The sequence below is a fragment of the Ovis aries genome, chromosome 1, assembly GCF_016772045.2.
Source record: "Ovis aries strain OAR_USU_Benz2616 breed Rambouillet chromosome 1, ARS-UI_Ramb_v3.0, whole genome shotgun sequence".
Lineage (NCBI taxonomy): Eukaryota > Metazoa > Chordata > Mammalia > Artiodactyla > Bovidae > Ovis > Ovis aries.
In genome coordinates this window covers 172,850,085-172,871,672 of record NC_056054.1, presented here as the reverse complement: position 1 = coordinate 172,871,672, position 21,588 = coordinate 172,850,085, and the positions used below count along the sequence as shown (strand labels likewise).

General features: G+C 40.1%; 2 long non-coding RNA genes across 2 annotated transcripts; one reads left to right on the top strand and one right to left on the bottom strand.

Moving 5' to 3' along the window:
• Positions 1–14,205: 14,205 nt before the first annotated feature.
• LOC105612547 (uncharacterized) lies at positions 14,206–19,877 on the bottom strand. Its single transcript, XR_001044879.4, has 2 exons — positions 19,501–19,877; positions 14,206–15,531 (listed from the first exon to the last, which is right to left on the bottom strand). It is a non-coding gene; the product is annotated as an uncharacterized LOC105612547 (long non-coding RNA).
• Positions 15,907–19,890, top strand: LOC132659958 (uncharacterized). Its single transcript, XR_009601051.1, has 2 exons — positions 15,907–16,317; positions 19,437–19,890. It is a non-coding gene; the product is annotated as an uncharacterized LOC132659958 (long non-coding RNA).
• Positions 19,891–21,588: the final 1,698 nt, after the last annotated feature.

Genomic DNA, 21,588 nt, shown 5'->3' with positions numbered 1-21,588 from the left:
GCCCTGGAGGAGGGCATGGCAACCCACTCCAGGAGAACCCCAGGGACAGGGAAGTCTGGAACACTGCAGTCCATATGGTTGCACAGAGTCATACTTGACTGAAACAGCTTAGCATACATGTATACTTGACTGAGGGAATCTGTTGGCCATGCCTTTGTTTACTCAAAAATTTATCTGGAAAATATTTCTGAACAGAGCTCAGAAAATGCAAATATTTCCTCCCTTTCATTAGCTTAGAAAAGTGATGAGAAGTGGGATCACTGGACATTGTAGAGAAGGAATGAGTAGAAGGACTGGAATTCCTTTGTACATTTTACTCAGTAATAACTCTCCTCCATTCACTATTATGTTACTATTATTGTAATATATAAAGTGCTGCACTCAATATGCCAGCAAATTTGGAAAACTCAGTAGTGGCCACAGGACTGGAAAAGGTCAGTTTTCATTCCAATTCCAAAGAAAGGCAATGCAAAAGAATGCTCAAACTACCGCACAATTGCACTCATCTCACATGCTAGTAAAGTAATGCTCAAAATTCTCCAAGCCAGACTTCAGCAATACGTGAACCGTGAACTCTCTGATGTTTAAGCTGGTTTTAGAAAAGGCAGAGGAACCAGAGATCAAATTGCCAGCATCTGCTGGATCATGGAAAAAGCAAGAGAGTTCCAGAAAAACATCTATTTCTGCTTTATTGACTATGCCAAAGCCTTTGACTGTGTGGATCACAATCAAATATGGAAAATTCTGAAAGAGATGGGAATACCAGACCACCTGACCTGCCTCTTGAGAAATCTGTATGCAGGTCAGGAAGCAACAGTTAGAAGTGGACATGGAACAACAGACTGGTTCCAAATGGGAAAAGGAGTACATCAAGGCTGTATATTGTCACCCTGCTTATTTAACTTCTATGCAGAGTACATCATGAGAAACGCTGGACTGGAAGAAACACAAGCTGGAATCAAGATTGCCAGGAGAAATATCAATCACCTCAGATATGCAGATGACACCACCCTTATGGCAGAAAGTGAAGAGGAACTCAAAAGCCTCTTGATGAAAGTGAAAGAGGAGAGTGAAAAAGTTGGCTTAAAGCTCAACATTCAGAAAACGAAGATCATGGCATCTGGTCCCATCACTTCATGGGAAATAGATGGGAAACAGTAGAAACAGTGTCAGACTTTATTATTTTGGGCTCCAAAATCACTGCAGATGGTGACTGCAGCCATGAAATTAAAAGACGCTTACTCCTTGGAAGAAAAGTTATGACCAACCTAGATAGTATATTCAAAAGCAGAGACATTACTTTGCCGACTAAGGTCCGTCTAGTCAAGGCTATGGTTTTTCCTGTGGTCATGTATGGATGTGAGAGTTGGACTGTGAAGAAGGCTGAGCACCAAAGAATTGATGTGTTTGAACTGTGGTGTTGGAGAAGACTCTTGAGGGTCCCTTGGACTGCAAGGAGGTCCACCCAGTCCATTCTGAAGGAGATCAACCCTGGGATTTCTTTGGAAGGAATGATGCTAAAGCTGAAGCTCCAGTATTTTGGCCACCTCATGTGAAGAGTTGACTCATTGGAAAAGACTCTGATGCTGAGAGGGATTGGGGGCAGGAGGAGAAGTGGACGACAGAGGATGAGACTCGATGGACGTGAGTCTGGGTGAACTCCAGGAGATGGTGATGGACAGAGAGGCCTGGCTTGCTGCAATTCATGGGGTTGCAAAGAGTCGGACACGACTGAGCGACTGAACTGAACTGAACTGAAATATAGTATTTAAAGAGTCTTAGTGCATTAACTGTTGGTTGATATTTTCAATTGAGTTGATGGATTTGAGAGAAATTCTTGGAAGGAACAGTATAGTAACTTGCAATGTTATTTTCCTAGGGGGTAGGTGTCTCTTGAAATTGTCTTAATAGTTATGCTAATGAAGACAATTCAGTATTAAATTCTGTTAATGTTGACTCTTTAGACTGTGTATGTTTGTGTGTGTGTATGTGGTACATGGTTTTGATTTTTCACGGTGATTAATGAGACCTCTCTGATTTCAAGAATTTCATTTAGACAAGTGATGGGGACAGGTAAGCTATAGAAAATATTTAGGGCATCAAGGATGTAGATTAATAATAAGTGCTTTATGCTTGGCCACAGGGAGCAGCAAAGATTTCACCCCAGAGATGATCTTTGAGCCTTTTTGTTGGAGTTCACCCACAGTGGAAGGAGCCTTTCCAAACAGGCGGAACAGCTTGTGCAAGGGTGCGTAAGGAAGTAGGATTGGAGATAAGGCTATAATGTAGCTAAATCAATGGGCCTTTATTCCATCATAAAGAGTTTGCACTTTATCCTATACAAGAAGGGGAAAATAGCCATTAGCTGAAATTAGATCAGCAGGAGAAATTTAGTTAGTAAAGTATACCCAGAACATTTTTAATAATTAGGGAAAAGGAAAGATTAAGTGAACTTCCCACGTCCCTGATTTTATAATTGGATAATAATAGAGAGAGAATGGGTGGGAATAAGCTGTCATTGGGGGAATAGGACTATGATAAATTTTATATTTCTATTAATATATTTATCTATAGTTGTGTGTGAGTATATCTCTCATGGTATGTTTTTTAACCTTATATATCTCTTAGGCTAACCTCTCTGCTCCTCACAGATAATGAAATGCACTCTCATGTTTTTTATTAGGAAACATTTATCTTGTCTTGCTGCCCTTTCAGCTGTTTACTTCTGCAAGCTCTCATGTTTTCGTGAATAATGTTATGTACTCAGTGGATATTTTTATAATGAAAAGTCACACATAGGGCTCTGTCACACATAGAGATAATATTAGTCACTTCAGGAAAGTGTCATCACACAAAAATGGGCCAGATTGAAAGTTAGCTAGATATGCTTTGCTGGTTGCAGTCATGAAGGGGGTTCAGCACTTGTCAACTCATTTAAACTTTAAGGGAGGAATTAACTGAACATTCTTGAAGAAGACATTGAGGCAGACAGGACAGCGTTGGAATGGAAAAGAATGCATTTTGTAGAGACGTGGATGGACATGGAGTCTGTCATATAGAGTGAAGTAAGTCAGAAAGAGAAAAACAAATATTGTTTATTAACAGAAATATCTGGAATCTAGAGAAATAGTACAGATAAATCTATTTTGGGGCTTCCCTGGTGGCTCAGGTGGTAAGGAATCCGCCTGCAGTGTAGGAGACCTGGGTTCAATCCCTGGGTTGGGAAGATCGCCTGGACAAGAAAATGGAAACCCACTCCAGAATTCTTGCCTGGAGAATCCCCATGGACAGAGAGCCTGATGGGCTACAGTCCATGGGATCGCAAAGAGTCGGACACGACTGAACAACTAAGCACAGCACAAATCTATTTTCAGGGCAGGAATGGAAATGCAGACATAGAGAACAGACGTGAAGATCCAGTGGGGGAGAGCAGGATGGGACGAACTGGGAGATTAGGACTGACGTATGTACCTACCATGTGTAATATAGATAGCTAGTGGGAACGTGCTGTAAAACAGAAGCTCAGCTCAGTGTTCAGTCGTGTCCTAGAAGAATGAGATGAGGGGTGGGAGTGAGAGGGAGGTCTAAGACAGGGGGCATACATGTGTACACATAGCTGATTGACTGACTGGCTTCATTGTACAGCAGAAACTAACATAGCATTGTAAAGTGACTATAACCCAATAAAAAAAACAGAAAAGAAAGCATAGCTTGGGAGGTATCTCTTTCATACATTTTTGGCTTGCATTCGAATCTGCCAGATTAACTGAATTTTCAATCACTTTGTTATTTATTTCCTGTATGATTTAAAAATTGAAATGTTTATATATCTGTAAGTAAAAAAATTGAGAGAGAGAGAGGCCATTTGATTTTTAAAATTTGACCAGATCCCCCATCTTGGTAGGAGGTAGGACAGAGTTACAGAGCCATGCAGCACCATCGCGATGCCTCCCATTTGTCTTTCTGCCTCAGTTTTGGTGCTCATTACCTCACTCCTGACCTACTGAAAGAGGCTTCTCTCTGCTGTGTTCCTGCTTTCAAACTTGCTTGCTTCTAATGCACTTCAGAACCTTCTAGAAAGAATTTTAGATGCCAGTCAACAAGTCTTAACACTGTGCATGTTACTAAATTAATTAAGCAAGGAGGCCATTACACTATGGCTCAATTGCCCTGGCAGCCTGTAAGGAATCCAGCCTCTAAACCTGTCAATGCATCAAGGTTAGGAAATCAAAACAGAGGACAACCAGTCACAAATAGCCAACTAGGCGTTAAACTTTAACGAATCAATGATTTCCTTTCTTTGCTTCCACACTTTCTCTATATATCTTTTTCCTGGCTTCTGTTGGTGGGTCATTCCTGACCACTTCCAATTTGGGGTTGCATAACGCACAATGATTTTTGCTTAAATAAACTCTTATAATTTTCAGTATGCCTCAGTTTATCTTTTAACAATGTTCTTTCAGTCAGCTTGTACTTTTGACCAGACCTCTAGCTTTTGTTTTTCCAATGAGTCAGCTCTTCGCATGCTGGGAGGGACTGGGGGCAGGAGCAGAAGGGGACGACAGAAGATGAGATGGCTGGATGACATCACTGACTCGATGGACGTGAGTCTGAGTGAACTCCGGGAGTTGGTGATGGACAGGGAGGCCTGGTGTGCTGCGATTCATGGGGTCTCAAAGAGTCGGAAACGACTGAGTGACTGAACTGAACTGAACTAGCTTTTGTTTTTAACTTCAACATGGGGTTAATGTTTTTGAAATTTCTTTTTGAAAGGCTTGAATAAAGTTAAAATATTCAACCTCGGCGTCTGAAACTTCCCAAGATTTCATTGCGGATTTATTAGCAGTCACTCTTCCCTTAGGCCATCCCAGACCTCTCCATGTGTCTTTCTCCTGTCATCTCACTTTCGTGTGGCTTTGCTGGCCATCGCTAGAGTGTAGGCACCTCAAAGGCTGATCTCCAGGAATCTGAGCAATGGGAAGATTTTGAAATGAATGACTCATTCATGAATCATCCATTCATTTGTCTTCCTCCTCCTCAATCTCTGTGTATCTAACTTGTATGTTTACTGTAAGGCTTAGATTAAATACTTCCTCCATGATAGTTTCCTAGAATCCTTTACACAGAAGAACCATGTACTTCTGAATTCCACAGTATTTTGTTTATGCTTCATTTATGTTGCTTATTTTCTTTTTGAAATAATTTTTTATATATTCTCTATAATGGAGTCTATATTACATTTATTTTTGTATCTTCCCTAGACCCTGGAGTCATGGTACTTGGCACATAGTAGGCAAGTACTTTGGTTACTGTTCTTTGAATCCATTAATAATTAGAAGAGAACTGAGGTGATTATTGCACAAATGACTAAATCTCTAGAATAAATTCCATGTAAACACACGTATGGATCTCTCTTAAAAAAAAAAAGCAATTAGTGAAAATAAAATCACAACAATTTTGGTATCACCATTCCAATAATTCACAACTTTGGTAATTGTAACAGCCATGCTTTATTGAAAACTGACTCTGTGCCAAGCAATCTAATCACTTAAAGTTTATCGTCATGAGACTTCAAAACTAACTTGTGAGGGATTTTATCCATTTAAATAATGAACATTTTGAGGCTGAGCATTATATTTGCCAAGTATGTGAACTAAGATTTAAATATTAACCTGACTGACTCCAAAGCTCTACCATTTGGTCATACCTCTGCACTTTGTGGGTTAAGAAATACTTTTGGTTAACTAAGTTAAATGTCCTGTGTGATGTCCACAGTGGAGACACAAAAGTGACCAGGAGATCTAGCTATTTGGGGAGGATCCTCTGGAGCAGGGCATGGCAACCTACTCCAGTATTCTTGCCTGAAGAATTCCATGGACAGAGGAGCCTGTTTGGCTATAGTCCATAGGGTCACAGAGTCAGACATGACTGAGAGACACACACACACACACACACACACACACACACATCCTTAGTCTCCTTAATAGAGAACTGATGACTACATTGCTAACAAAGGACGGAGGTACCATTAGTAAACAAAAGTGAAAGTGAAAGTCGCTCAGTCGAGTCTGATTCTTTGTGACCCCATGAACTGTATAGTCCATGGAATTCTCCAGGCCAGAATACTGGAGTGGGTAGCCTTTCCCTTCTCCAGGGGATCTTCTCAACCCAGGTCTCCACATTGCAGGCGGATTCTTTACCAGCTGAACCACAAGGGAAGCCCAAGAATACTGGAGTGGGAAGCCTATGCCTTCTCCAGCAGATCTTCCTGACCCAGGAATCGAACCAGGATCTCCTCCATTGCAGGTGGATCTTTTACCAACTGAGCTATGAGGGAAGCCCTCATAGGAAACTAAAGTACCAGAATTTAAATTATCTTGGTCACCATTTTCTATAATAACTTAATATTACAACCTGGAATCCAGTAGTGAAAGGAAATTTTGGGAGTGTTCCTAACTATGGCTACCTGATTACAGTTCAAAGACCTATATATTCTGAGGACCAGAAGTTCACAGGATTGCCTTCCTCTGTACTGCCTCATTAACCTAATTTCCCCTGCCTCCTCCATCTCCAGTCATCCCTGGGAGATGCTAATTGTAATGCCCCTGGAGTCAATGGAAGGTAGAAACCACACAAGCACAAAATGAATAAACTACAGAAATGCTAGTTTTATTTCACAGCATCAGGCTTTTATCCTTATGATTTTCTCTTTTTGGTTGTTAAAAGAAAATTATAGTATGGCTAAGTCAATGAACCTTTAATTCTGTAATTTTGTAGTGGATGTTCATTATCTTTTACATGGGAACTAGAGAACATTAACTTTTTTTTTTTTCCCTAACTGATAAGTGTTAAGTAGGTGAAGAATGTTCTAGCTTTTTTAGTATAAATTTTTCTTTCTGTCAGTTTACAAAGTTAATACAATATTATTTAAAATATAGCTCTTTCCCAATTGTCTTCTTCCTGCTCCTTTCGTCTGTTCCTGTAAGTAAGATTTTCTGCCTCCCTACTTCAGCACTTCATTTAGTATCTCCCAGGAGCAATACTTATTGAATGGAAACCATCCATATTTTTGTATGGTGATTTATATTTTGCATATCCATTATCTTATTTCACCCTAAAAGTAATAATCTATGGAAGGTTGATTGATAGTATTTTCATCTCTGTTTTACAGATAAGGGGATAGGTCTTTTTTTTATCTTGAATATGAGAAAAAATAGCATTTTTAGTTCTGCTGTCATCAGAACTACCAACCTCAAGACTACACTGTTGTAGCAGAGGAGATAAGCAAGCTGAACTAGGGGTCCCCTTCCTTGTTTTCTCTTATACTTATCAGTACATGGAACACTGAGTTAAGAGCACAGCCTTTGGACTAGGACAAAGGAGTACAAGTCTCAGCTCTAATAATTTGAAGCTGCATGTTATTGAGCAAGTTATTTGACCTACCTAAACCTCAATTTTGTATTCTAAAAAGATAAAAAATAAAGATTATGATATTTATGCCCAACTCAATAACATCAGGAAACATTTAATTCCAGGTCATCATCATTGTACTTGCTGCTAAGCCACTTCAGTCGTGCCCGACTCTGTGCGACCCCATAGACAGCAGCCCACCAGGCTCCCCTGTCCCTGGGGTTCTCCAGGCAAGAACACTGGAGTGGGTTGCCATTTCCTTCTCCAATGCATGAAACTGAAACATGAAAAGTGAAAGTGAAGTTGCTTGGTTGTGTCTGACTCTTCGAGACCCCATGGACTGTAGCCCACCAGGCTCCTCCGTCCATGGGATTTTCCAGGCAAGAGTACTGGAGTGGATTGCCATTGCCTTCTCCGATCATTGTACTTAACACTCATCTGTTCAAACAGTATGTTATTCCTGTGTTCATTTATTCCCTCAACAAGTATGTGAGTGTTCACTTTGTGCTGTAAATCAGACACAGTACCTGCCCTCATTAAAGTGTACGTAACAGAATGTCTGCGTTCATTCAAATGTCAGAATACATGCAGAGAATATCTAAGGCTATTCAGATATCACAAGGTCCGGATTTTCATGAGGATTTTCATGAGGAAAACTGACAATGAATTCAAGCAACAGAGGAGGAAAATCAGGCAGGCGCACTGCTATTCTAGAAACTAAGCCAAGAAAGTGTTTCAAGATGGTGGTTGTGATCGATTGCATTAAATGCCTCTGGAAGTTAGAGTAAGTTCGAGTGTGAGAATGAAATTGATTTTGGCAAGATGGATACCATTGATGTCTTTGATAAGAGCAGCTTTAATGAAAGGTGGGAGATTAGAATGGAGAAGGAAATGGCAATCCACTCCAGTATTCTTGCTTGGAAAATTAGAAGACGACTACTTGGTACATACAGATTTACACAACGCGTTTCCACCTAGGTCATGTTCACTAGAACTCTCCTGTTCTAAAAGAGAATACCATATTTATCTTTTGGTAAGGTGGCTGACATTCAAACTGAGCTTTTGTAGTGCTTCTATTAATATCATCAAACCTATTCACATTTAAGTCTTATTAATATATGGGAAGATCCCCTGGAGAAGGAAATGGCAACCCACTCCAGTACTCTTGCCTGGAGAATCCCATGGACAGAGGACTCTGGTAGGCTGCAGTCCATGGGATCGCGAAGAGTCGGACATGACTGAGCGCTATTAATATCATCATACCTATTCACCTTTAAGTCTTATTTATTAATATATAGAGGTAAGAAATTGGCTTTATGATAACAAATAGCAGATCTTTTAACATTTGAAAAGAAATAATGGCATTTACTTAACATTTTGATTTGTAAAGACAGAATGTTTAAAACAAATAGTTTCAAGTTTGTTTTTTTTTTTTTTAATGTGTGTGTGTGTAAAATCCTTAGGTGATAACAGTTTTCTAAAGCTAGTGGATTTCTCCACCCCACCCCCAGGGACTGTGCACTTTGGCCTCTAACAGTCCTCAGGCCTGGAGCTGCTTTGCCCTTGGTGCAAAGAGAGTGAAGCTAGGGCGACCAAACTAAATAAATAAAATAAAGTCAGTGGCTTTCTTAGTCAGAATTCCTAACCAATTGTGATAATAACAAGCTCTTCACCCAGGGATGTGTTATCTGCTGCAGGTAAATGGATCATGAACAAAGGCCATTGCTTCATTATGTGAGGCAGAATATGTTGTTATTACGTTTGCAATACCATTTACAAGGAAGCTTATTTAGAAAATCTATAAGTGCTTACAAATCATTGAATATTTGCCATTAAGTCCATAGGGTGAATACTATGAAGCTATTTCCTTTGAGTTAAAGTGATTCACTGAAGACAGAAATCATAGCCATCATGTTTCAAGGTACATGAGTATATAGGAAAGGAATAGGGCCTCCAGTTCACACATCATGCCACTTCTTTCTGGAGATTGCCTTGGGGAATAATATTTTTTTAAAATATAGGTATCCATAGAAGATAGGAATAGCAGACAGATCATTTGCTTCTCACTGCTCACATTTGCTGAGAGCCTTATAAAGATTTTCCCTGGGCACATGAATCAGTTTAATAATGACTGCTGCCAGTTGGTTGCTAGACATCAGACTGCCAGCCTACTCAACAGTGTTGCCATCTGCTATTTGGACTCACAGTGTGCTGCTGCTATGCACCACCTCATTAAGAACGGGACCTTTGTGAGCTATAGACAGTAGCTTATTCAAGTGAGCTAAGGCAAACTCCTCCTCAAGCCATGTTTGTAGAGGCTGTGTACATCTCATCTTATTCGGAAATTGCTCTATGCTGGTTATGCAGTCTGATAGCTCACTGTCTCTGATCATTTAAGTGCAAGTCTTTCAAGCCAGCTCCTTGTTTCAGAGCAGTATTAAAATACAAAAATGATTATTTCAAAGATTTGTAACAAATATTTATTTCAGATTTTTTTTTTTTTAGTAATACATCTTGAGATAGTATTAGTCAGTGGCTTGCCAAACGCAAATATTTAATTAAGTGTTTTATGATTCACTGGACTCTTTTAGGATAGACTTTCCAGTTCTGAAGATCTACTGCCTAGTTTTCATTTCTGGGAAAATGATTTTCAAAGGCTTTCATTATTCCTTTTTCTTCTCCCACTGAATATCCCAAGGCAGCAGTGAAGACAAAATATTTGTCAGACAAAAATGACGGCATTTCATTCAGCCTCACTGATCACCTTTAGCATTTTTACGGGATAAATGAAAATTTATTTGCATAGGTCATATAATATTTAGATCTTCTCCATCTGCCTCAATAGCTAATGGATTCTGTAGCACTTTCAGAATCAGACAAGGGTCTTCCCTGGTGGCTTGGTGGTAAAGAATCTGCCTGCCTATGCAGGAGACACTAGTTCATTCCTTGGGTCAAGAAGATCCCCTGGAGGAGGAAATGGCAACACACTCCAGTACTCTTGCCTGAGAAATCCCATGGAGAGAGGAGTCTGGCAGGCTGAAGTTAATGTGGTCGCAAAGAATTGCACATGACTTAGTGACTAAACAACATCATCTCAATATTGACCTGGTTTCAAATTACAAAGGACTCGTGGGCTGGTGTTCAGGCTCAGGCACCCCTCCCTCACGTCCCACACAAGCACTTAGTTCTCACACTCATACTTACCAGCATCAGAATGTTTCCTATCCCTGTGCTCATTAGATACTCTGTGAAGAAAGGCTGTGGTGGGCAAACAGAATTGGGAAGTGGGGCATCTCAGCCTGGGTTCTCAAAGATGCAGACTCTGAGATGAAGCGTAACCTGCAGGATGTTTAATAAGCAGAGTGCTTGTAGAAACCAGTATTTGTGGAAAAGAGGGAAAGCAGCAGGAATGGATAGAAGGAAAAACTGTGTTGTAATCCAAATCCAACAACAGCCTTGGCCAACAACCTGAGAGCTCTGGGATCAGAATGACCTTCAGAGTTGTCCTGAGGTAGGCAAAAGGACAACTTCGTCATCTTGCACTGGTAGGTCATTGGGCATGGGCAAGACCACCAAGGGGTGCGACCTCAGTTGAGCAGTTCCCTGAAGCTGAGGCAGTTCCCAAAGACAGCAGACAGCTATAGGCTGCCTGCTGACAGTACTCCCAGCAAATGAGGAGCTAGTGCTTCCTTGAAGGGGGATCTGAGTGGTGGATCACAAGCTGCCATGGGAGCCAGATCATCTCCTTTGAAGAGTTGTGCTTAACTTCCACATGTGAATGGCTTTGAGAATCTGGCACCGAAGAAACCTTCCAGCTTTGTTTTTCTCCTACCATCAATTCATATCCTATGGAACTAATGTGTCACAGAACATAATATCATAAATTTCTCACTAGTCTTACAGTGCCTTGCAGGCTATGTTAAAAGAACTAAGTACAGATGTTTTTCTCCACCCTCTTTTGCCTATAGGTCCTGCTTGAAAATTTTGGTGTTGTTATACTAAGGATGAGCTTGCAAGTCACACAGTCAGGTGTGTGGAAAAAGGGGTTCCCTGTTCTTTACTGTTCTTAACTCATTTTTCAAGCTGTCCTTCTGCTTAGTGGCACTTCTCCACTGACACTGCCCTCTCTGCTGACATCTGATGAGATTCCTCCTGGAACTGTACTTCAGTCTGGGACTCTTGCTTCTCAGCCTTTCTTTCTTTCAAAGGGGTAGACATGTTAGGTAGTTTGAAGATTCTGCTCCTCTGGCTTCCTCTCTTTTCAACCCTTACAGGCATTTCCCCAAATACATCTCTTATAAATTGAATCCCATATTTGTATGTGCTTCTTGGAGGTTCTCACAGGTAGTTGCCTGAGGATCAGCTTCATGTTACTGAGGCTTGTTTTTTGAGCAAGTAAAGTAATGCTCAAAATTCTCCAAGCCAGACTTCAGCAATATGTGAACCATGAACTTCCTGATGTTCAAGCTGGTTTTAGAAAAGGCAGAGAAACCAGAGATCAAATTGCTAACATCCGCTGGATCATAAAAAAAGCAAGAGAGTTCCAGAAAAACATCTATTTCTGCTTTATTGACTATGCCAAAGCCTTTGACTGTGTGGATCACAATCAAACTGTGGAAAATTCTGAAAGAGATGGGAATACCAGACCACCTGACCTGCCTCTTGAGAAATCTGTATGCAGGTCAGGAAGCAACAGTTAGAACTGGACATGGAACAACAGACTGGTTCCAAATAGGAATAGGAGTACGTCAAGCCTGTATATTGTCACCCTGCTTGTTTAACTTCTATGCAGAATACATCATAAGAAACGCTGGGCTGGAAGAAGCACAAGATTGGAATTCCAAGGCTGGAATCAAGATTGCCAGGAGAAATATCAATCACCTCAGATATGCAGATGACACCACCCTTATGGCAGAAAGTGAAGAGGAACTAAAAAGCCTCTTGATGAAAGTGAAAGAGGAGAGAGAAAAAGTTGGCTTAAAGATCAACATTCAGAAAACGATCATGGGATATGGTCCCATCAGTTCATGGGAAATAGATATGGAAACAGTGGAAACAGTGTCAGACTTTATTTTTGGGCTCCAAAACCACTGCAGATGGTGATTGCAGCCATGAAATTAAAAGATGCTTGCTCCTTGGAAGGAAAGTTATGACCAACCTAGATAGTATATTCAAAAGCAGAGACATTACTTTGCCAACAAAGGTCCATCTAGTCAAGGCTATAGTTTTTCCAGTGGTCATGTATGAATGTGAGAGTTGGACTGTGAAGAAAGCTGAGCGCTGAAGAATTGATGCTTTTGAACTGTGGTGTTGGAGAAGACTCTTGAGAGTCCCTTGGACTGCAAGGAGATCCAACCAGTCCATTCTGAAGGAGATCAGCCCTGGGTGTTCTTTGGAAGGAATGATGCTGAAGCTGAAACTCCAGTACTTTGGCCACCTCATGCGACGAGTTGACTCATTGGAAAAGACTCTGATGCTGGGAGGGATTGAGGGCAGGAGGAAAAGGGGACGACAGAGGATGAGATGGCTGGATGGCATCACTGACTGGATGGACGTGAATTTGAGTGAACTCCGGGAATGGTGATGGACAGGGAGGCCTGGCATGCTGCGATTCATGGGGTCACAGAGTCAGACACGACTGAGCGACCAAACTGAAATTGAAACTGAGTGTAGATTTTATCATCGGGCTAGTTTAGAGATACCATGTAATGTGTGACTTCCTGAGATCCGAGTAAAAGTTTGGAGTTCTCTGTGTGGACTCTCCACTATGACTGATGGAAGTTAAATGTTTACTGCTCTCATGCTAGTTTGGGGAATTGTTTAGTATTTAGCAGTGGGCACAGTGGGATGTGTAAGCAAATTTCTGGGAATGTTTTCTCTGCATAGCTTCTTTCTTGCTGATACTCTGCCTTGAAAACTCAAGACACCTGTCCCATTCAGTACCAGTCTTTGTCTCCTCAACTCTGCAAGACTCCTCTGCTCGGCTCAAGCTCCTCCTCCTGCAATGTGATCCAGAGTGCTTAGCCCTAGAAAGGCAGGACAGTAGTAGGGTCACCTTGTTTCACCTGCTCAGTGACCAGTTTTTTGCTTCCGGTTGTCCAATGTCTAAAAAGCTGCTTCACACAATTTTTCTAGCTTCTTGAAACTTTGACAGCTAACCATTATGTAAAGTTTCTAAGATACTTAGACATTTAGAGATATAAATTTCCCATAAGCGTATGCTTTCACAGCATCCCACCAAGTTTTGATATGTTGTATTTTCATTAGAATTCATTTCAAAATATTTTCTAAATACCACTCTGATTTATAGTTTGACTTAGTGATAATTAGTGGTATGTTCCTTACGTTACTACCATTTGGGACATTTTACCTTTATATAATTGATTTTTGATTTCATACTCTTATAAGATGTCAGTCTTTTGAGATTTGTTCAGATGATTTGTGATCAGTCATATGGTTAGTTTTGGTAAGTGTCCTGGGTATACCTTCCCTGGTGGCTCAGATGGTAAAGCGTCTGACTGCAATGTGGGAGACCCGAGCTCAATCCCTGGGTTGGGAAGATTCCCTTGGAGGAGGAAATGGCATCCCACTCCAGTATTCTTGCCTGGAGAATCCCATAGACAGAGTAGCCTGGCAGGCTCCAGTCCATGGGGCTGCAAAGAGTCAGACAAGATTGAGCGACTAACACTTTCATACCTTAAAAGAACATGCATTCTGAAATGTTTGGATGTAATGTTTCATGTCTAACATGCATGCACTGTGCTAATCAACAGCAAACAGTAGGAACTCAAGCCATACTAAGTAACTCAAAAGTTTATTCTTATTGATGGTAATTGCAGATCAGATAAGAGAGGATGATTATGCTATCACATGGATGTAGGCAGAGAGAAAATTATTTCTGGTAAAATGGAACTTCAAAGAAGAACCCCAAGTCAAAATGTGCAGTTATCCCCCATCCCCTGCCTTGATTCCAACCTATATTAATACCAACCCTTTAAGTGATGGAAATTATTCCAACATTTTTCATTCCTGTGTTCCTACCAGTGTTCCCTTCATTGGTTGTAATTTCCATATCACTAGTGCTATGTAACAATAAAAGACACTATCTTAGGAAAAACTAATGACACTGATTTATAAAGCTGATAGAAATATAAGAAATGGTTGATTTTATTTCTCCAATTTATGATTACTTCTCAGATTACACGAATTTAGAGGATATCTAATACTGCTATCCAATAGAGTAACTTAAGTTTTTTCAAGTTCTAATGTCATTTTCTGTTTCTTATGCACATTACTCAAGGTTAAAACTGTTATTAACATACAGCTTCTAGGAAATACATTTAGCCTTCCTATTTAGCCCTGTGCCAACCTCTGTTCTGGACAATGAAATTGTGATGATGGAAAGGAGAGAGGATTTAGACAAGGCTAACAGCACACTCTCCAGGCTTCAGAGATGCCTCCTGTGCACTGCCTCCCATCTCTTCCACCTCCAATTCCAGCTGTGGCTTCGGTGAACAGCTCTGGGCAGGTTTCACAGTGCCTCATCTCAGGCTTGTATCAAGAATCTAGCTTCTTGTCCTGAAGCATCTCTGCTGCAGCCCGTGTGATGCTGTAGCCCAGTGAGTCTCTCCTCGTGGGGGTGTTGCTGCCCCATGGGAGCAGCCCTCAGCACACAGGTGATATCAGCTGACAGATAAATGCTTCTTCTTTTCATCCCTCAGGCAGACAATTCTGAGACACAGTTTAATTAGGATACTGGGAAGGTTCTGCACTAAGTATCCAAGAACACTAGTGGACCACTCACTAACACTACCTTTTTTGCTTGGACATTCTTTCCTTTTCCACCTGTTTCCTCCCTTGTCTCATCCTTGTTCCCTGGGACCACATTTCCAAACAGAATATGTCTCTACCTTTGTCTCAGGCTCTGCTTTCAAGAATAGTCTAGATGAAGACAGTGTGCAGATAGGCTGTTGGTAGACTAACACAGGAATATAATTTCCTTTGACTGCTCATGCTACAAGGAAACACTCATTTAGTTGGGAGCACAGATTATGATAATTTCGATGATTTTCCATCTTTTTCCTTTTTGAAAGTTCATCATTGATCCTGATGCCTGAATGCCTGAAGAAAAAAAAAAAGTTGGTACAAATTAGCTTAGAATTGAATAGGCAAATTTCTTTTTGATGATAGCTCTAAGTATTTTTTCTTTGTGAGGCAGCCCTCAGCTATTCGATTGGATTTTTCAATCTAATAAGGAGAAGCCCTCAGTCTACTTAATGAGGTAAAGCTTTTTGTTGCTTTGGAAACAACCATATCACATTTCTTATTCTCTTTGGTAAAAAGCTGGATCTTTTAGCGCTGTAATCCTTTTTTCTAAGACACTCAAACATACTTTAAAAATGTAAAAATTACTGGAGTACTGTCAGGACTTTCTTATTTATGAAACACTGAAAGAATATCTTGAAAGATTTAGGGGTTATTAGGAATACACGAAGATTGCCCACATGCCATCTCTGAGAAAAATGTTATCGTTAAAATTTTTTACTCATTTAAGGTACTGAAGACACTAAGAGAACAAAATTGGTAAATTCTTCTGCCTCCTCACTGAAACTTGTATTTTATGAGTGGGGAAGGTGAGACAGTAAGGAAATTAAATAATTAAAATATATAGCATTTCAAATAAAGGCTACAGATAAAAATAAACTGGGGATATAGGAATGAACATGCAAGTTTTCTGTTTTGTTTTGTTTAATTTCTAGGTCTTACTGAGAGAGTGATGTTTGGACAAAGACCTGAGGAGGAGAAAAGTGTCAGTCATATGGATGTTTGGGAGAGGACCATTCAGGAAGCAAGAAAAGCCGTCCCCAAAGCCCTCAGATGGAAAGATGCCAGAGTGGTTTGAGAGAGGTGAACGTTAGAAGATGAGGTGGAAAAGAAGGAAGTGGCAGATCACAGGAGAGAGGGGCTCTCAGTGGATGTAGGGCCATACTATGCACTGAGGGGATAATCTGAAAACCTAGGAGGACATTTTGGTATTACTATTACTCTGGGCTTTGGTGGGTAAGCAAAATCTATGTTAAAAGTATAGTAATGTTTGGGACAGTTCCACCAAACAAGGTATATCCCCCAATTTTGTGTGCCTTTAAAATGTTCTGCTCATTCATGTAGATGTAGAAGTTTATTACGCTCACTTCCAAATTCCATTCATGGCAAGCTAGGGTGCTGGGATCTACTCTCTTCCTTGGAAACAAGCAAATGTCCTGGGTAATATAGAGTTGATCAATTTTGGAAAGCTTTGGCCAATATTTTTTCAAATATATTTCTGTCCCAGGTTCTCTCCCTTTGCTTTTTTAGGAGTTAAATTTCATATATTTTGGGCCACTTAATACTATTCTTATCAGTCACTGCTGCTTTGTTTATTGACAATAGTTTTGTCTCAGTGCAGTTATATTTGGATGATTTCTAGCAACCTGACTTCAAGTTTAATGATGCTTTCATCATTGTGTCTGACCTACTGATAACTTATCAAATAATTTCAGATATTGTATTTTTCAGTTGTAGGACTTCCATCTCACAAAATAAGATTTCTCTCTTGAAATTCTCTACTTCTTCATATACTACATCTTATTTTTGTTAAGATTCCTTAATATATTTGTCATGGTTAAAGACCTTGCCTATTAATTCCAATATCTGTACTGATGTATGTTTCTATTGATTTATGAGAAAGGTAACACTGCAGGGCAATGAGAAAAGAAGTCTCAAGAAAAGCATCTGGATCAGCTGGACAGCTATATGAGAAAAAAAAAAATTAACACTTACTGCACGCCATACTCTAAAATCGATTCGTGGTTAGTGGATTTAAAGATGCAAAGAAAAACATGTGTTTAGATTGTAAAATAGGAGAAGGTTCTTTTAGGTGATGGTTTCTTAGGATAGCAAAGGCACTAACCATAGAAGAAAACTTAGAAATTAAGACTTCAGTAAAAGTTTAAAATTTACAGTCATTAAAATTTAACAATGAGAAGGTTAAAATGTAAGTCAGATAGGAAAAAGTATTTGTTTGATTGCAGTACTCATAAATGAAAATGGACTCACATCTAGAATATATAAATCAAACAGAAAAAGACAACCCCTCTAAAAAGAAATGAAGACCTTAAAGGCATTTTACTTAAGAGGATCTTCAAACAACTAATAATTACATGAAAAGACACCCTTTTCCCATTAGTCATCCGAGGAGTGTAAATTGAAACCACACAACCACCAAATGTTGGTGAGGGTTTGGAGCAATGAAAAGTCTCATCTGCTGCTGGTGGAGTGTAAATTTGAAAACTGTTTGGCACCATCAACTATATAGCTAACCATGTATATAACCTATGTTGGAGCTATTCTACTTTTAGATATATATCCCATAGAAATATGTATCTATTCGATACATATATAGCTTTAGATACATATAATATGCTGATTAAGTATAATGATGTTCACAGAAGTATTATTTGTATTTCTAGCTCCAAACCTGGAAATAACATGAATATTCACTATCAGTATAAGGAACCAATCACAATATTTAGTATCAGTATAAGGGACCAGTTTTATTAACTGTCTAGAATAGGCAAATCTATAGAGGCAAAAAGTAGTTCCTTCGGGCTGGAGAGGATGCAGGGTAGGGGAGTGATAGCTAAAGAGTATGGAGCTGTTTTGAGGTGATGAAAATGTTCTGAAATTGACTGTGCCTGCCAGTGGTTGCACTTATCTGTAAATATACTATAGAAATATTAAACTGTACATTTTAAATGGATGAAAATTGTAGGGTATGGGAACTATATCTCAATGTAGCTTAAATTTAAAAAACATTATAAATGATAAATTGCAGTATATTCACACAATTAAATGCTGTACAGCATAAAACAAAATACACAGACATTACAATCAACACTAAATGAATCTCAAATGTAATACGGAGGGAAAGAAATAAAATATTACAGGATATTTACTAATTCACATGAAATTAAAGAAAATTTACTGATTAATTCAGTTCACGTGAATTTGAAGAAATTAAACTAATCTATGAATTTGAGGATAAGACGATGGTTATATTTCGGAAGAAGCTGCCCTTGACTGAATATGGGGCTGGAGGAGCTAGGTATGCCCTATCTCTTGATCTGGGTGGTAGATGTAAGGATATGTTTGTGTTAGCCTTCCAAAGTTTATTGAACTGTTCATTTACAATTTGACCACTTTCCTGGATTTTATACTTCAACAAAAGTTGATTAAGAAACATTTTTTAGAAATCCAGTTCAGTAAGTTATCTTATTCATATACACTTAAAAGACCAACTAAACAAATACGTAAACATTTTGATAGTTCATTTTTGCGGCTTGGGAGTATGCTGAATTTTTATTTTCTTCTATCCATTTTTCAGCATTTCCCAAATTACCATAGTGGGCATAAATACACTACATTTATCAATAGAAAAAATGCTATACAAATTACAAATACAGTTGATACTGCATTGTGAGATCTTGTATTGTTTATACTCATCTAGTCTCAGTGTAAGGATTTTGATTTTTGCTCCCAGATAGGAAGAGACTGCCCTTTTAGAGTGAAGGAGGGTGTGGCTGTGGGTCTGGGGATTTCCTAGCAGCTTTGCTGACTGCCAGGAACTCACTATTGGCCACACTCATCAGGGAAAAGCAGAAGTGCAGGTGTAGGGACCCCAAAGATGGTAAGCTCAGCCTCGGTAGGCGGGGCCCAGTACACTCGCGGGGTGGGTCGTAGTCCTCCAGGAACCCGAGTCTACTGCAAAACTGTGGTTGAACTGGGGGCTAAAGCTCTAGCCTCCGTGCTCGGTAAATCGAAAGACTGTAGTCTAAACACTGTAATCCTCACGTTTCTGTGAAGTCCGAAGCTAAGAGCGTTTTATTTATTTACATTTTTATGAGATTGTTAAAAGAAAAGAGAAGCGACAAAAACGACTGTTCCTGGCCTGCAAATCCTAAAACGTCTGCTCTCTGGCTTTTTTACAGAAAAAGTCGGCCGACTCCTTAGGAAACTCTAGGCTGAAAACTTTAAGGTATTTAAAAATGTTACCTGGGTAAGCTCTTCCTGACGAGAAGCCGGGTGTGGAATGAGCCTACCAGGGCACTTTCGGTCCCTGGTCAGGAGAGGTAGTACTGCCCAGGCTCGTCAGACACAAGAAGTCAGAATCCACTAAGGAGAGTGTAAAAGCCCACCTCCGAAGAATCCAGCCTGGGGATGGCCAGGTACGAGGGACCAAACACAACTGGCTCTTCCTGGAGAAGGATAAACGCCCCAAAGGATAAACGATGCTCACTGCAGCCCTCCGCCGAGCGCAGGGGAGACGGGGTCGAACTGGGAAAGCAGCGTTGTCACTCACGCAGAAGCCAACGGCGCGCCCTGCGGAGTTCTCTCTCCCCTCCTCTGCCGTAGGCAGCCGCGCGGACTGCGAGCTCCCTGTGCACATCTGTAACTTTTGGACAAGCGCCGCGTGGGTGCGGCTGCCACCCAGCGCCTGCGCAGTGGTTGCTCGCAGGATCCTCCCATCGCGCAGGCTCGGCGGGTCAGCACGCCCTGGAGGAGTGCGACCGTGCTTCGGTAGCCCATGGGGGAGGAAGCGGGGCGGAAGGATGTGTACGGTGTCTTTTTTGCTAAACCGTTTGACAGTTGTGAACACCATATCCCTTCACCCTTCAATATCACGGATATTTGAACTGAACAGAAGACAGTTTCATTTAATTCAGCATAATATCTCGTGTGTGTGTGTGTGTGTGTGTGTGTGTGTGTGTCTTAGTTGCGTAGTCGCTCAGACGTGACAAATTGTTTGCAAGCTCGTACACTGTAGCCCGCCAGGCTCCTCTGTCCATGGAATTCTCCCGGCAAGAATACTGGAGTGGGTAGCCCTTCCCTTCTCCAGAGGATCTTCTGGACCCAAGGATCAAACCTGGGTTTCCTGCATTGCAACCAGATTCTTACCGGCTGAGCCACCAGGGAACCCAATATCTCATTACTATCCCTTAAGAGTAAGGAATTCTCCTACATCGGGTTTGTCAGCTGTGGCGCTATTGATTTTTAGCATGATGTTTCTTTGTTGTGAGGGGAGTGCAATGTGCAATGTTTAGTAGCACTCCTGGTTTTAGAGGCTGCTAGATACCAGTAGCAATCCTCCCCTCCCCTCCCCAACTTGTGACCACCAAAAACGTTTTCAGACATTGTGTGAATGTCTGAAAGGGGAGGGGAGGGCATAATCGCCCCGATTGACGACTACTGTCCAATAGGATCACAGTGGTATGTCATTAGGATGTATATCACTAGATTTTTCCAACATAGGGAGTCGGAATGCACTAAACATTGGTACATTTCTGTAACTTAGTATATAATCCATATTAGAATTTCCTTGATTGTCCCCCCACCCCCAATCCTTGCTTCCTCTATACTTGTTTGTAAAATATAAATTCATGATTTAACAAGGATCACCTATTGATTTTAGTTATCAAGTCTCTAGCTTCCTTCAATTTAGACTGCTTCCTCAGCCTTTTTTGTTTATTGTTTTTTTCTGGCATTGGCTTTTTTGGAAAATTCAGACCAGTGGTTTTCCAGAATGTCTTTCTATTTGGATAATAAAATTGGTCTTCATTGTAAGATTCATGTTAACTATTTTGGCTTTTATTGGCTGGAATTCCACTTGGGTAATGTTATATCCACTTTTTTCCTAGTTCAAAGACCTACTTAGCTGTTCTAACAGCATTTAATTTTTAAAAGCATTAAATTTTTAAAAGTTCACTTATCTCCCAGTGATTTGAGGTACCACTTTTATCACATACATACATTTTCACATCATTCTTGGCTCTACATCTATATTTTCTATTAATAATATATTAATAATAATATATTATTATTAATAATATATGCTAATAATATATTCTTTAAGTTATAGAAACTGTATATTTCAATATCTGGGAGAGCCAGTTATTGACAGAATAGATTATTGCTGTTTTCTTATTTTTGATTTCCTGGTTTTTGGGGAAATAATGTTGCTTATTTATTTCTTCCATGTACACTACCGAAACTAGCTACATGAAACATACTTTGAAAAATGGCATTTATAATTTTTTATTATTCAATTGAGGAGCAAGGTTTATTTTTCCTGTTATTCAAGTC